At 41.1% G+C, this 12,408-nt stretch overlaps 1 long non-coding RNA gene across 1 annotated transcript; it reads left to right on the plus strand.

Moving 5' to 3' along the window:
• Positions 1–11,151: 11,151 nt before the first annotated feature.
• LOC107969909 (uncharacterized) lies at positions 11,152–11,892 on the plus strand. The gene is made up of 3 exons (XR_001712076.1): positions 11,152–11,268; positions 11,436–11,517; positions 11,692–11,892. It is a non-coding gene; the product is annotated as an uncharacterized LOC107969909 (long non-coding RNA).
• Positions 11,893–12,408: the final 516 nt, after the last annotated feature.

Raw genomic sequence — 12,408 nt, forward strand, 5'->3', positions numbered from 1 at the left:
GCTTAGCTGGGTGATACTTGCATGGGTTTCTCATGTGGTTGCAATTAGATGCTGGCTGCGCATAGAGTCATTTTGAAGGTGTTTTTACTCATATGCCTGGCACCTGGGCTGAGAAGGCTCAGCAGCTCAGGGTAGGAAGACCTGGGGGCAGGAAGACCTGGGGTTCCCCAGTCACCTCTCTGTGTCTCTATCCTACCCGTCATCTATCTATTTATCATATATGTCTATCCTATCTGCCATATGTCTATCATATCTATCCTATCTATCACATATATCTATTCTATCTATCTACCTATCAATCACCTATCAGCTATCTGTCATCCATGTATCCTATCTATCTATTATCCATCTATGTCTATCTATCTAGTGGCCTCAGGGAAATCAGGTGGGACCTCTTACATGGTAGCCAAAGGCCTCCAGAGAGAATGTTTCCAAAGAAAAGGCAAGGCCTTTTCTAACCCAGCCTTGGAAGTCACACAGTCTCACTTTCCCCAAATTCTATTCATCATGTAGTTACAAAGGTGGGCCCTTCCTTCAAAGGGAGGGGATATAGACTTCACCTCTTGATAGGAGGAGTTTCAAATAATTTTCAGATGAGTTTTTAAGCCACCACAAGCAACCTAACTGGTACTTTTGGGTCCTACTGTTTATTCCTCCATGTGATGACTTCCCACATTATCCTTACTGGGAGAGCTAGTCTCCTCTTCAGAACCCTTATAAACTTTTCATCCCAGAGAAACTTTTCTAGGGCCCAAGATGGTACCCAACTCTGGGGTGACTCCTTCCCGTTAGCAGGATAAGGCTTCTGAGACAGTGACCTGAAGGAGTAAGCTGTCCCTTATAAGGCCAAGATGATTCATTGAAAAGGGAGACTATTTTAATAACTAATGGTTTATACTTGGTGCCACTGTATAGTAGAATTTGTGTTTCTCTTAACCTTTCTTGCTAGCTGGGAAGCTAAGAGTATATTGGATACCAGTTGTAACTCTGTTGTGATTTGGGTCCCCCCACCCAACCCAAAGCAGACTCTAAATTGAGGAATTGGGTGCAAGTGGTTAATTCGTCAAATGCTTCCAGAAAGCACTATGAGGGAACAGGGAGGGGAGGCAGGGAAGGGCGAAAAACTAACATAAACTATGTTAATGAACAGGTTATCACAGGGCAACCTGGGACTGGGTAGAGCCATGCCTGGCTGCCCCACTGTGGTCAAGGAAGCTTGGGTCCTTGTCCACCATCTCCTGTCCTTCACTGGTTGGGGGTCACTCCTGGGAGCACTTAATAGCACTTCTGGGCTGCCCCACCTAGAGAGACACAGAAAGCCATCAGCATGTACAGGACTATCTACTGGAGACCTCCAGGGCAAGCCAAGGAGATATGGCAGGGCACTCACAGTATCTCAACCACCAGCTCCCAGTACAAACATCCCTCTCCCGTCTCTACCATGGCAGACTTTCCACCACCTCAAATTCTTTTTTAGAAGTAGGCAGAGTACCCATTATTTTTCAAAAACAAGATTCATTCATTAGGGTTTGTCACATATTACACTGGAGTGTATTTAAGAAGTGAACCTTGGATTTGTGTAATGGAGGAGCCGCGGTGCGTCTCAGCTGATTATGATTCAAGCTGATCAAAAGAATGCAGGAGGGAAAAGTGCTCACCTCCAGTAGACCCCTGGTGCTCATTGACTCATTAACCAGAAACTGATGATTCAGATCTCCTGCTTCTCCTCCCACCCCTACCAGCTGCTCGCCTTTTTCCCTTTCACTGCTCATTAGCACCCATGGCAAAGGCGCAATGGTGGGATCAGAACCACGGAAGTTCTTTTTTTTCTATAGATTCAGGTCTGCCTGAATGAAGTTTAAACTAGTAACAGAGAATATAAGTTTTTCATGTTTTTATTGTGGTAAAATGTAAAACATAAACTTTACCATCTTAACTTTTTTGAGTGTACAGTTCAGTGGCATCAGTGCCGTCACATTGTTGTGCAATCATCACCACCGTCACCTCCAGAACTTTTTCAACAGATTGGAGAATTTGGGTTGTCTCTGAAGTTTGTTTTTTCATCATGTCTCTGTCCCGCATTTATCTAGAAATTCAAGGGTTGGCCAGATTAAGTAAAATGTCACTTCTGGAGAGCTAATAAAAAAGGTTTTTAAATAAAAATTATTTATTTTTATATATTTAGGGCATAGAAGTGCAGATTTCTTACATGCATATATTGCCTAGTGGAAAAGTCTGGGCTTCTAGTGAACCCATTGCCCAAATAGTGAGCTTTGTATCACACAGGTAGTTTTTAAACCCTCACCCCTTCAACCCTTCCCCCATCATCTATTATGTCACTCTGTATGCCCAAGTGTAGACATTGTTTAGCTCCTGCTTATAGGTGAGAATTTGCAGTATTAGACTTTCCGTTTCTGAGTTATTTCACTGAGGGTAATGGCTTCCAGTTTTATCCTTGTGGCTGCAAAACACACAATTTCATTCTTTTTATGGCTGAATAGTATTCCATGCTCTCTTTCTCTCTAGATATAGATATAGATAAAGATATATAGCTTTTTAATATCTGATATCAAAGGTACTAAAAAATAATGGACACTTTTGGTATATATGTGTGTGTGTGTGTGTGTGTGTGTGTGTGTGTGTGTATATATATATTTACCAAAATTTAAGAGTTGGCTGGATTTAGTAAAATATCACTTCTGGAGAGCTAATAAAAAAGTTCCTTTTTATAAAAATTATTTATTTTTATATTATATGTAAAGTTTATAATATATAATTTATATATTTAATATATATTAATTCTTTGTTATATACTATATATTATATATTTATTTAATTTTTATATTATAATATATAATATACATATATAATATATTATAATTGTATATTATATATATTTTATAATATATTTATAATTAAGTATATACATTATATATTACATATAATATATATTATAATTACATATATATTATATATTATATGTATATTATATATTATACATATATTATATGTATATTATATATTATACATATATTATATGTATATTATATATTATACATATATTATATGTATATTATATATTATACATATATTATATGTATATTATATATTATACATATATTATATGTATATTATATAATATACATATAATATGTGTATAATATAAGAAATATATGTGTAATATATATTATGCATATATTATATAATACATATTTATAATTATAAGTATATAATTAATATAAATTATAAATTTATAATATATTTTATATAGTTTTATAACATAGTTATATAATATATATAACTTATATTATGTATAAATATATACCAAAATGTGGGTATGTATACACCAAAAATGTTCATTATTCTTAGTACCTTTGAAATCAGATATTAAAAAACAAAGATGTATCATTTAACTATTGCTGTAATAAACCATTGCTATAATGGTTTAAAACAATGATCATTTATTTAGTCACTATCCTAAGGAACGGCAATTTGGGCTGGGCTCATTTGGGCAATTCTGCCTATTTGGACCAGACACAGTTGACCTTGGCTGGGCATGCTCTGCTGTCAGTTGCCAGGGTGGCTGGAGACTGCCTGGTGTAGGGTGGCTCAGCTGGGATGGCTTGTCTCTGCTCCATGGGGGTTCTCATCCTCCAGCAAGCTTATTGATATGGTGGCTGAGCAGGACCTCAAAAGCAGCAAGAGGGCCAATGCTCAAGAGCTTTTCATGTCTCTGCTCACATCACATTTGCTACTGTCCTTTTGACCAAAACAAGTTACATGATCTAGCCTAGAGTCTATGTAAGAGGGAACTACCAAAAGACATGTATATAGACAGGAATGAACAAACTGGGACCATATCTGTAATGAATCCACCATAGATACTATCCTTTCTGAGGCTATAATTCTATATGAAGATAACAGTTCTTCTGAGATTGCTTAACATCCCAGGCCCTCTGTGATGCCCAAACATTCTCAAGAGTTGAATGTTACATTGTGTAACTGACATAATTGGGCCTCAGTTATGACCCTAGCAGGATTTGGCCATCTTTATAATCCACAAAACCACAGAATCTAAATCATTTTTTTTTCCTCTGACTCAGCCAGGTGGAAATCTAATTGGCCATTGTGGTTTGTGTTACCTCTTCTGATGGTCATCTTGTATCATGTCTTCTGCTCCTGAGAAATTTCAGAGGGGTTGGAAGAGGTTTGTGCCGCTGGAGAGGGAAAACTAAGGGAGAGAGAAAACTGGGCAGAATTGGATTGGCTTCCCTCTTCTTTTTTTTTTTTGTGACGGAGTTTCACTCTTGTTGCCCAGGTTGGAGTGCAATGATGCAATCTTGGCAAACTGCAACCTCCCCCTCCTAGGTTCAAGCGATTCTCCTGTCTCAGCCTCCCAAGTAGCTGGGATTACAGGCCCGTGCCACCATGCCTGGCTAATGTTTTGTATTTTTAGTAGAGATGGGGTTTCACCATATTTGCCAGGCTGGTCTCGAACTCCTGACCTCAGGTGGTCCACCTGCCTCAGCCTCCCAAGTGCTGGGATTACAGGCGTGAGCCACCGCACCCCGCCCCCTCTTCCATTTTTAAACATCTGCTCCCATCTCCAATCCATACTAGGTTCTCCCCAGTGGGGTGGGGCCTATTTTGGTTTAATGATCCTTCCTATTTAAAGTGTTCTGAAATAAAAGAGTAAATATACTCTGTTTCTTACATCAGAATTTGAGGAAATGAAAAATATGACTATTTTTATTATTTGGATCAATAAATCTGCAATAAATTGAGAAACCCATAACAACAGATTAAAGGTGTCAAATACATCTATTTTTTATTATTATTAGTTTTATTTCATAGAAATAATACTATCTCCTAGCAGTAAATTCCCTGTCCTTCTTACCCCAGAGCTCTAGTCTCCAGTCACCTGCCCAGTATGCACCCCCATTACTAGTTTCTTATATCCTGTATGCTTATACACACAAACATATGTACATGTGTGTTACACTTAAATGGACACTCCCCAATTAATGATTTTTCGACTTCACAATGGTATGAAAGCAATACATGTTCAGTGGAAGCCATACTGGAGTACCCATACAACTATTCTGTTCTTCACTTTCAGTACAGTATTCAATAAGTTACATGAGATATTCAACACTTTATTATAAAATAGGCTTTGTGTTAGAAGATTTTGCCCAACTGTAGGCTAATGTAAGTGTTCTGAGCACATTTAAGGTAGTCTAGCTAGGTTAGACTACGATGTTTGCTAGATTCGGTGTATCAAGTGCATTTGCAACTTATGGTATTTTCAATTAATCATGGGTTTTTTGGGACATCATCTCAAGTTGAGGAGCATCTGTGTAGTAGATTGAACCATATGAAATTGCCGCTGTGGAAACATGTTTGATCTATAAAAGTAGCAATGTCATATCAATCAATCTAATATTTTTAAATAAATAAGAGTCTAACCAATAAACTGGTCTGCATCTTGGGGTTTTTTTGTTTGTTTTTGGAGACAAGGTCTCACTCCATCTCTCAGGATAGAATGCAGTGGCACCATCATAGCTCACTGCAGGCTTCAACTCCTGGGGTCGAGTGATCCTCCGGCCTTAAGCCTCCCAAGTAGCTGGGACTACAGGTATTCACCACCATGCCCAGCTAATTTTTAAATTTTTTATAGAGATGGGGTCTCACTGTGTTTCCCAGGCTGGTCTTGAACTCCTGGCCTCAAGCGATCCTCCCAACTCAGCCTCCCAAGTGCTGGAATTACAGGTATGATCACAGTGCCCAGCCAGGATTTTTTACTTACCGATATATCTTGGAGATCATTCTACATGAGCACATAGAGCTTGATATTATTCTTATCTATGATTGCCTAGGTAGGGCTGCAGTTTATTTAACCATTCCCTCTTGGATGTTCACTTATGCTTCCTTCCAGTTTTCATTATTACAAATATAATAATGAAATGAAAATATGATACTGAATGCCCCACTGAGCATTTGAACCTGGGCATCTGCAGACAGGCGGCCGGGCATATGCCAGACCAGTCCACTGTATTCCTGCCTCATGGTCCTCTGGCTCCTCAAATGGTTCAAGCCATGAAGGAACCCCTTAGCCATTGGCTTATGTGTTACAAGACTGGTGGACTGATATTTATAAGGGACACTGGCAACACCAACCAAAGTCTTTGCTCTTCCCGCTGCCCTCTTAAATTGGTTTGACGATAAAATCAGAAGGATTTGGACATCCCGCAAACTTTCCCTCTGTGGGCAGAAGCCTCTCCTGTCTGGAGGCCCTTCATTGAGAAGAGATACTAGTTTTTCAGACAGTCCTGGTTTCAGTTTTTGACTCTGCCATTCAGTAGCTGTGTGACCTTGGGCAACTTACTCACCCTCTCTGAATTTCACTTTCCTCCGCTATAAAATAGTGTAAGATTCTGAAGTGAAACGATGCACCTGCCACATAGTAGGCCATCAAAAAAAAAAAATGACCATTTGCTCCTTCAACGAACCTCGTTTCCATCATCAAAACACTTAGTGCTTTCCTGGGAGAGCCAGGCCCATGTTGTGTCTAAGGAACTGTTAAAAAGGCAGTCTTCTACAAGCCCTCCCTGCTCTCTGGCTCGCTACAGGCAGCATTTGTTTTCTGATCTCAGCAATAGCAACGGATTGTGATTCCTCCTATCTGAATTCTGGCCCCATCCTTGGCACAGAGAGATTGGCCTGAAGGTTTTATTCGTAAATAATTAAAAGCCAGAAGGCAAGACAACATATTATTCCCGTGACCCTTGTATTAATAGCATCACCAGATGATGTCTCATTTCCTCACCTCTAGCTCAGTCCAGATGATCTGTAGACATATACGGTTTTTTTGTTGTTGTTTGTTTGATTGTTGTTTTTTGTTTTTGTTTTTTGAGATGGAGCCTCACTCTATCACCCAGGCTGGAGTGCAGTGGCGTGATCTTGACTCACTGCAACCTCCACCTCCCGAGTTCAAGCGATTCTTCTGCCTCAGCTTCCCAAGTAGCTGAGACTACAGGTGTGCACCACCGTGCCCAGCTAATTTTTGTATTTTTTGTAGAGATGAGGTTTCACCATGTTGGCCAGGCTGGTCTCGAACTCCTGACCTCAGGTGATCCACCACCCCCCCCCGTGGCCTCCCAAAGTGTTGGGATTTCACCTCAGCCTGGACATGTAAGTTATCCACCACCTCAGCCATCCCAGCTGTAGCGTATTGCAATAAGGAGGAATAGCAGGTCAGGGATGGAAAGGGAATCAACTGTCCCTAAAAGGAAAAACTGTTTTCTCTACTGATACAACACTTCTGACAGCAAATTTGTGGGTTTTCTACACCAAGCAGTGTGCCAATTCTCTGCAGACACTAACTGGGTGTCCCACAATTTAATTCTGACAATAATGACCCAGAGTCAGCACAAACCCCACAGTGAAGAGCTCAGTTCCACCAAACTGCCCCCCACTTCAGATGCCAACTCCAAGTAATTGATACGCAGGTTACCCACAGTTCTGTCCATCTTAGCTACAAATTGAAGGTTCCCATGACTCCTTCCTCAGGTTCGATGACTTGCTGTAATGGCTCAAAGAACTTAGGAAAACACTTTATTTATATTTACTGGTTTATCATAAAGGATATAAATGAACAACCAGATGAAGAGATCTCTAAGGCAAAGTATAGGGAAGGGGCTCAGGGCTTCCATGCCCTCTCCAGGTGCATCACCCTCCTGGCACCAACCCAGGAGCTCTCCAAACCCCAGTGTTCATGTTTCTTATGAAGGCATCATTACACATGCATGTTTGATTAAATTGTTGACTATTGGTGATTAAACTCAATCTCTAGCCCTTCTCCCTTCCATGGAGGTTGAAGGATAGGACTGAAAGTTCCAACCCTCTAATCACATGATGGGTTCCTCCGACAACGACTCCCATCCTGAAGCCATCTAGGGCCCCACCAAGAGTCACCCCATTAGCATAAACTCAGATATGGCTGAAAGGGGCTTGTTATGAAAAGGACACTTCTCTCACCCCACTCATTCAGAAAATTCCAAGGATTTTAGAAGCTCTTTTTTCAGGCACACACAAAAAAACAAATATTATAACAAAAGTTGCTCCTATCGCCCCAGTCACTCAGGAAGTTACAAAGGTTTCAGAAGCTCTGTGCCAGGAACCAGTGGGGAGAGACCTAATATATGTTTCTTATTATGCCATAGGCCCTGACACTATGCTTTTATTTATTGATTTTAGAATAATGTTTTTATCTTGACTTTTTACATACATGCTCATTATGAAATATTCAAGTGATGCCTAAAAGTACAAAGAAAAAGAGCAAAACCTTTCTGACTAGAAATCATGATTTTCAGCATTTGGTGAGCACCATCCCGGACCTCTGTGTTTGACTCACACAACCCAAATGAGCAAAATATAGATAGGAAGTCAACTAGGGGGAAAAGATCATGTTAAATATCCTATTCATTTACTTGCTTATTTTTTGTTTTCCAGACCTCCCACCCCAAACTCTACACTGGAAAATTCTATGAGGGCAGGAACTTTAGTTATCTTGTTCATCATGGAACCCTCTGAGCCTAGTGCAGTGCCTGGCATTTAGCAGGCTCTCAAAAAATATTTGTTAAATGTTGAAATGTTTCTACTTAGAAGGGAACATTTGTGCACACCTGTGGTTCCAGCTACTCAGGAGGCTGAGGCAGGAGGATTGTTTGAGTCCAGGAGTTCAAGGTTGCAGTGAGCTATGATCCTGCCATTACGCTCCAGCCTGGACAACACAGCAAGATGCTGTCTCTAAAACATATTTCTTTATTTGAAATTTTTTTTTACAAAATATTTCTTCCTAGATGTTCTTATGATTCTTTCTTTAACCTTGGAGTTCAATGGCTTCCCCAAGATATATCTCAGTGTTGATCATCGTATATAATCTTTTCCTGGGGCACTTTGTTTTATCAATGTTTCCTTATTTTAGTAAAGTTCTCATATATTAGATCTTTGAGTAGTTCATTCCATTTTCCTGTTCTCTTTTTCAGAAACAGTAATCATGGATATGAGGGTCTCCTTTGTCTTCCATATCTATCATCTTCTTTGCAATTGTTTATGTCAACTTTACCATTTCGTTTTGTGCAATAACCTCAAGGCTGACTTTATCTTCAGGTATATTCCCCCATATCCCTTAATTTCCTTATCACAAGGATGCATCCTATTGCAGGTCTTGTGTCCCGGACTACTGTTGCTCATAGCAAAGCTCTTCGGGGTACACGCCTTCAGGGCTGTGAGCAGGCTCTGGCTGTCCTTCCCCACCCCTCCCCTCGCTTCCTCTCTGGAAGTTTTTCTTGACTAGGAGACCAGGTCACAGGCAATAGAAACAGACCCACATGGCCACTGCTTTTTTAGCCACCCCTTCATCCCTGACCTCGCTATAAGCAGTGGACAAAGGACATTCTCATCTCTCCCCTGGCCCGCCCATGAAACTGGATCTTGACCCTTTAAGAATCCTTGGATATGTTTTTCTTGATGTGGAGAAATGCTTTTGGAGAGGTACTTACACTACTCAGGTTTGTGGCAGCATGTGTGCTCTCGGCCTAGATTTCCTTATGTTTGCCAGGAACGTGGCGGTTTGTGGTGTGATGCTGTGGCAGTTTCTACTTCATTGATGATGGATTATGTTCCCTCTATCTTTTGTCCTTTTGCTGATGTAGGCAGAGTATGAAAGAGGAGCAGAGCAAAGATGCTACAATGCTACTGTTGATAGGTATAAAGACTTGGCCCAGATGAAAGAGATTTTTGCATTGGGGATTACAGGTCTGGAACCAGCGGAATGCCTATGATGCTCTCACTTCTCAAGTTTGCCCTCCCAGCCATGTCCATGGTGAAGAACACTGCTTAATGCACACACCACATGCCTCCCTAATGACATTTCCCACTGTCATGCTGCATCTTACCTCTGTTGTAATAAGAGTTATTTGACCCCCACGGCATAGGCCAAGTACCCACGAACTTTTATGCTTCTTGAGAGTCATAGGTGTCCTGGTGATTCGCAGCCATGGGCAGGTGCCCCTAAAAGAATAAGTAGCATTCATTTCTCAAGATATAGCAGCTTCCAGTCTTCCCGTCACAGGAAAGGAGAAATTGGCTTGGTGAGGGAATATCCATACAGTAGTCCCCAACTATCCAGTTGGCTGCCTTGAAATACTGCTGTGGGAGAGGCTGGACAAAAGGTGAAGGAGTTGCTGATGCCCCCAGGTTGATAGAAGACAGCTCTTTTTTCCTCCCCCACCCACAAACTTCCCTCTTGCTGTGAAGTCAGAGGCAGAAGCTATTCCAGGGACAAGCTACACATCCAAAGCATTCCGAGTTTGCTTCCTTACGCACCCTGATTCCAATTCCTGCCCCTGCATGTTGTCTGCTTCCCATCACCTTTTCTTCAATGTGTAAAACCTTAGTAAAGTATTACCAGTTATTATCCATGGGCAATTCACTTGTCTATATTGCCTGTAGAATGTCATATCAACCTTGATCTTTGAGTTCATTATCAAGTTCTGACAGATTGGTTTTAAAGAACCAATTCCATGGGCTGGAGTCAGGGCACTGCCAATTTCTGAATGGCTAATTTCCTGTGACCCATCCATTCAAACATCACCTGGGGATGCCCTTTTACAACAGAGGAGGTTGAGATAGCCACAATTCAATGAATTAACAATGCTAGAGTTTGCACGCTTTCTGTGGTTTGTATTAGCTTTAAATATCTGGCAATGTCCAGTTCAATGGACATTGACCACATGACAGTGATGTCCCTTATGCACACATTTGGAGCATCCTTTCTTCAAACTGTACTCATGTGAACAAATTACAAAGAATCTTGGTGGGAGTCCAAGACAGCGTGAATTACGCTATCTTGAGGCCCTTGCTTAAGCAAGGATATTGCTTTGTTTGCCTAATGTGATCTTAAAACATGCCTGCAAATTTTTTAACACTCATCCCTTCGAAAAATGTGGAGTTTAATTCTCCCCCTATAAAATATGAACTGGCCTTTTGGACTCACTTCTAATGAATAAAATGCAGCAGAAGTGTCTCTGAGTGACTTCTGAGCTAGGTCACAATGGGTTCAGCTTCCACCTGACAGGCCCCACTCTCAGAACTCAGCCACCATGTTGTAAGGAAGCCCAGGCAAGTGGAGTGGTCACAGGCAGGTGTTCCAGCCAACAGCCCCAGCTGAGGTCCAGCCCACAGCCAGCATCAACCATCAGAGGTGTGAGTAAGCAGTCTTTTCATGAGTTAGCCCCCAGCCCCTGAGCTGCCGCAGTTAACACCACGTACAGCATGGATGAGCTACCTCTGCAGTACTAGTCAGCTAGGGCTGCCATAACAAGGAACCACAGATTGGGTGGCTTAAACAACAGAAATTTATTTTCTCACAGTTCAGGAGGCCAGAAATTGAAGATCAAAGTATCTGCTGGAATTGATCCTCTCTGGGGACTGGAAGGGAAGGATTGGCTCCAGGTGTCTCTCCTTGGCTTGAGATGGCTGTCTTCTCTCAGTGTGTCTTTATGTCACCCTCTGTCATTGCCTATGTCTGAATTTTCTCTTCTTATAAGGATGCCAGTAATATTGGACTAGGGCTCACCCTAATTAATGACCTTGTTTTCACTAACTCATCTCTGTCTCTAAACACAGATTCTGACACACTGCAGGTTAGGACTTCAGCATGAATTTATTCAAGGGACACAAGTCAGCTTGTAACACCCGCCAAGCCTCCACCCACATTGCAGACCCATGTGCAAAATAAATGTGCTGGTGTTCTGGCCACTAAAATTTGAAGTGGTTTATTTACATAACAAAAACACAACAATATGCCTAAGGTACTTGACTTAGAGACTCAGGTTCTGGTGACTATCTCAGAATTTATTCAGCAAACACCCTCTGACATAGGACTATACCATTTGGGGTGGTTCCCAAAGAACCCAGGCCAGGCCACATGCAAAACACTTGGGAGGGAGCTGCAGGGACTGCATATTCAATGCTATCTGTGTTCTGTTTTAATATTGTTCCTTGATTGCAAGAAATGGGATCCACTGAGGCTGTCTCCAGGAAATTTCTTTTAGGAAAAGTTATTCCTTAAAATAACTTTTTAGGGAAAAAGTTATCATAGGGATATTCTGGAACAGAAGAGGGATGCAGTCAAGAACAAATCTAAGGCCAGAAATGGAAATATGTCTATAGGAAATAGAGTTGCACCTCTCAGCAGTTGACTTTGGGACTTGTTCTGGATGCAGGGAGTTCTGCGGCTTTTAATATAGGGGAAACATAGTATTAAGAGCACCCTTTTGGAGCCAGACAGCCTGTCAAAGCCTGGCTCCACCAGGTACCAACAGTGTTGTTCTGGAAAAGTTA

The sequence above is a fragment of the Pan troglodytes genome, chromosome 21 (genome assembly GCF_028858775.2).
Source record: "Pan troglodytes isolate AG18354 chromosome 21, NHGRI_mPanTro3-v2.0_pri, whole genome shotgun sequence".
NCBI classification, from domain to species: Eukaryota; Metazoa; Chordata; class Mammalia; order Primates; family Hominidae; genus Pan; species Pan troglodytes.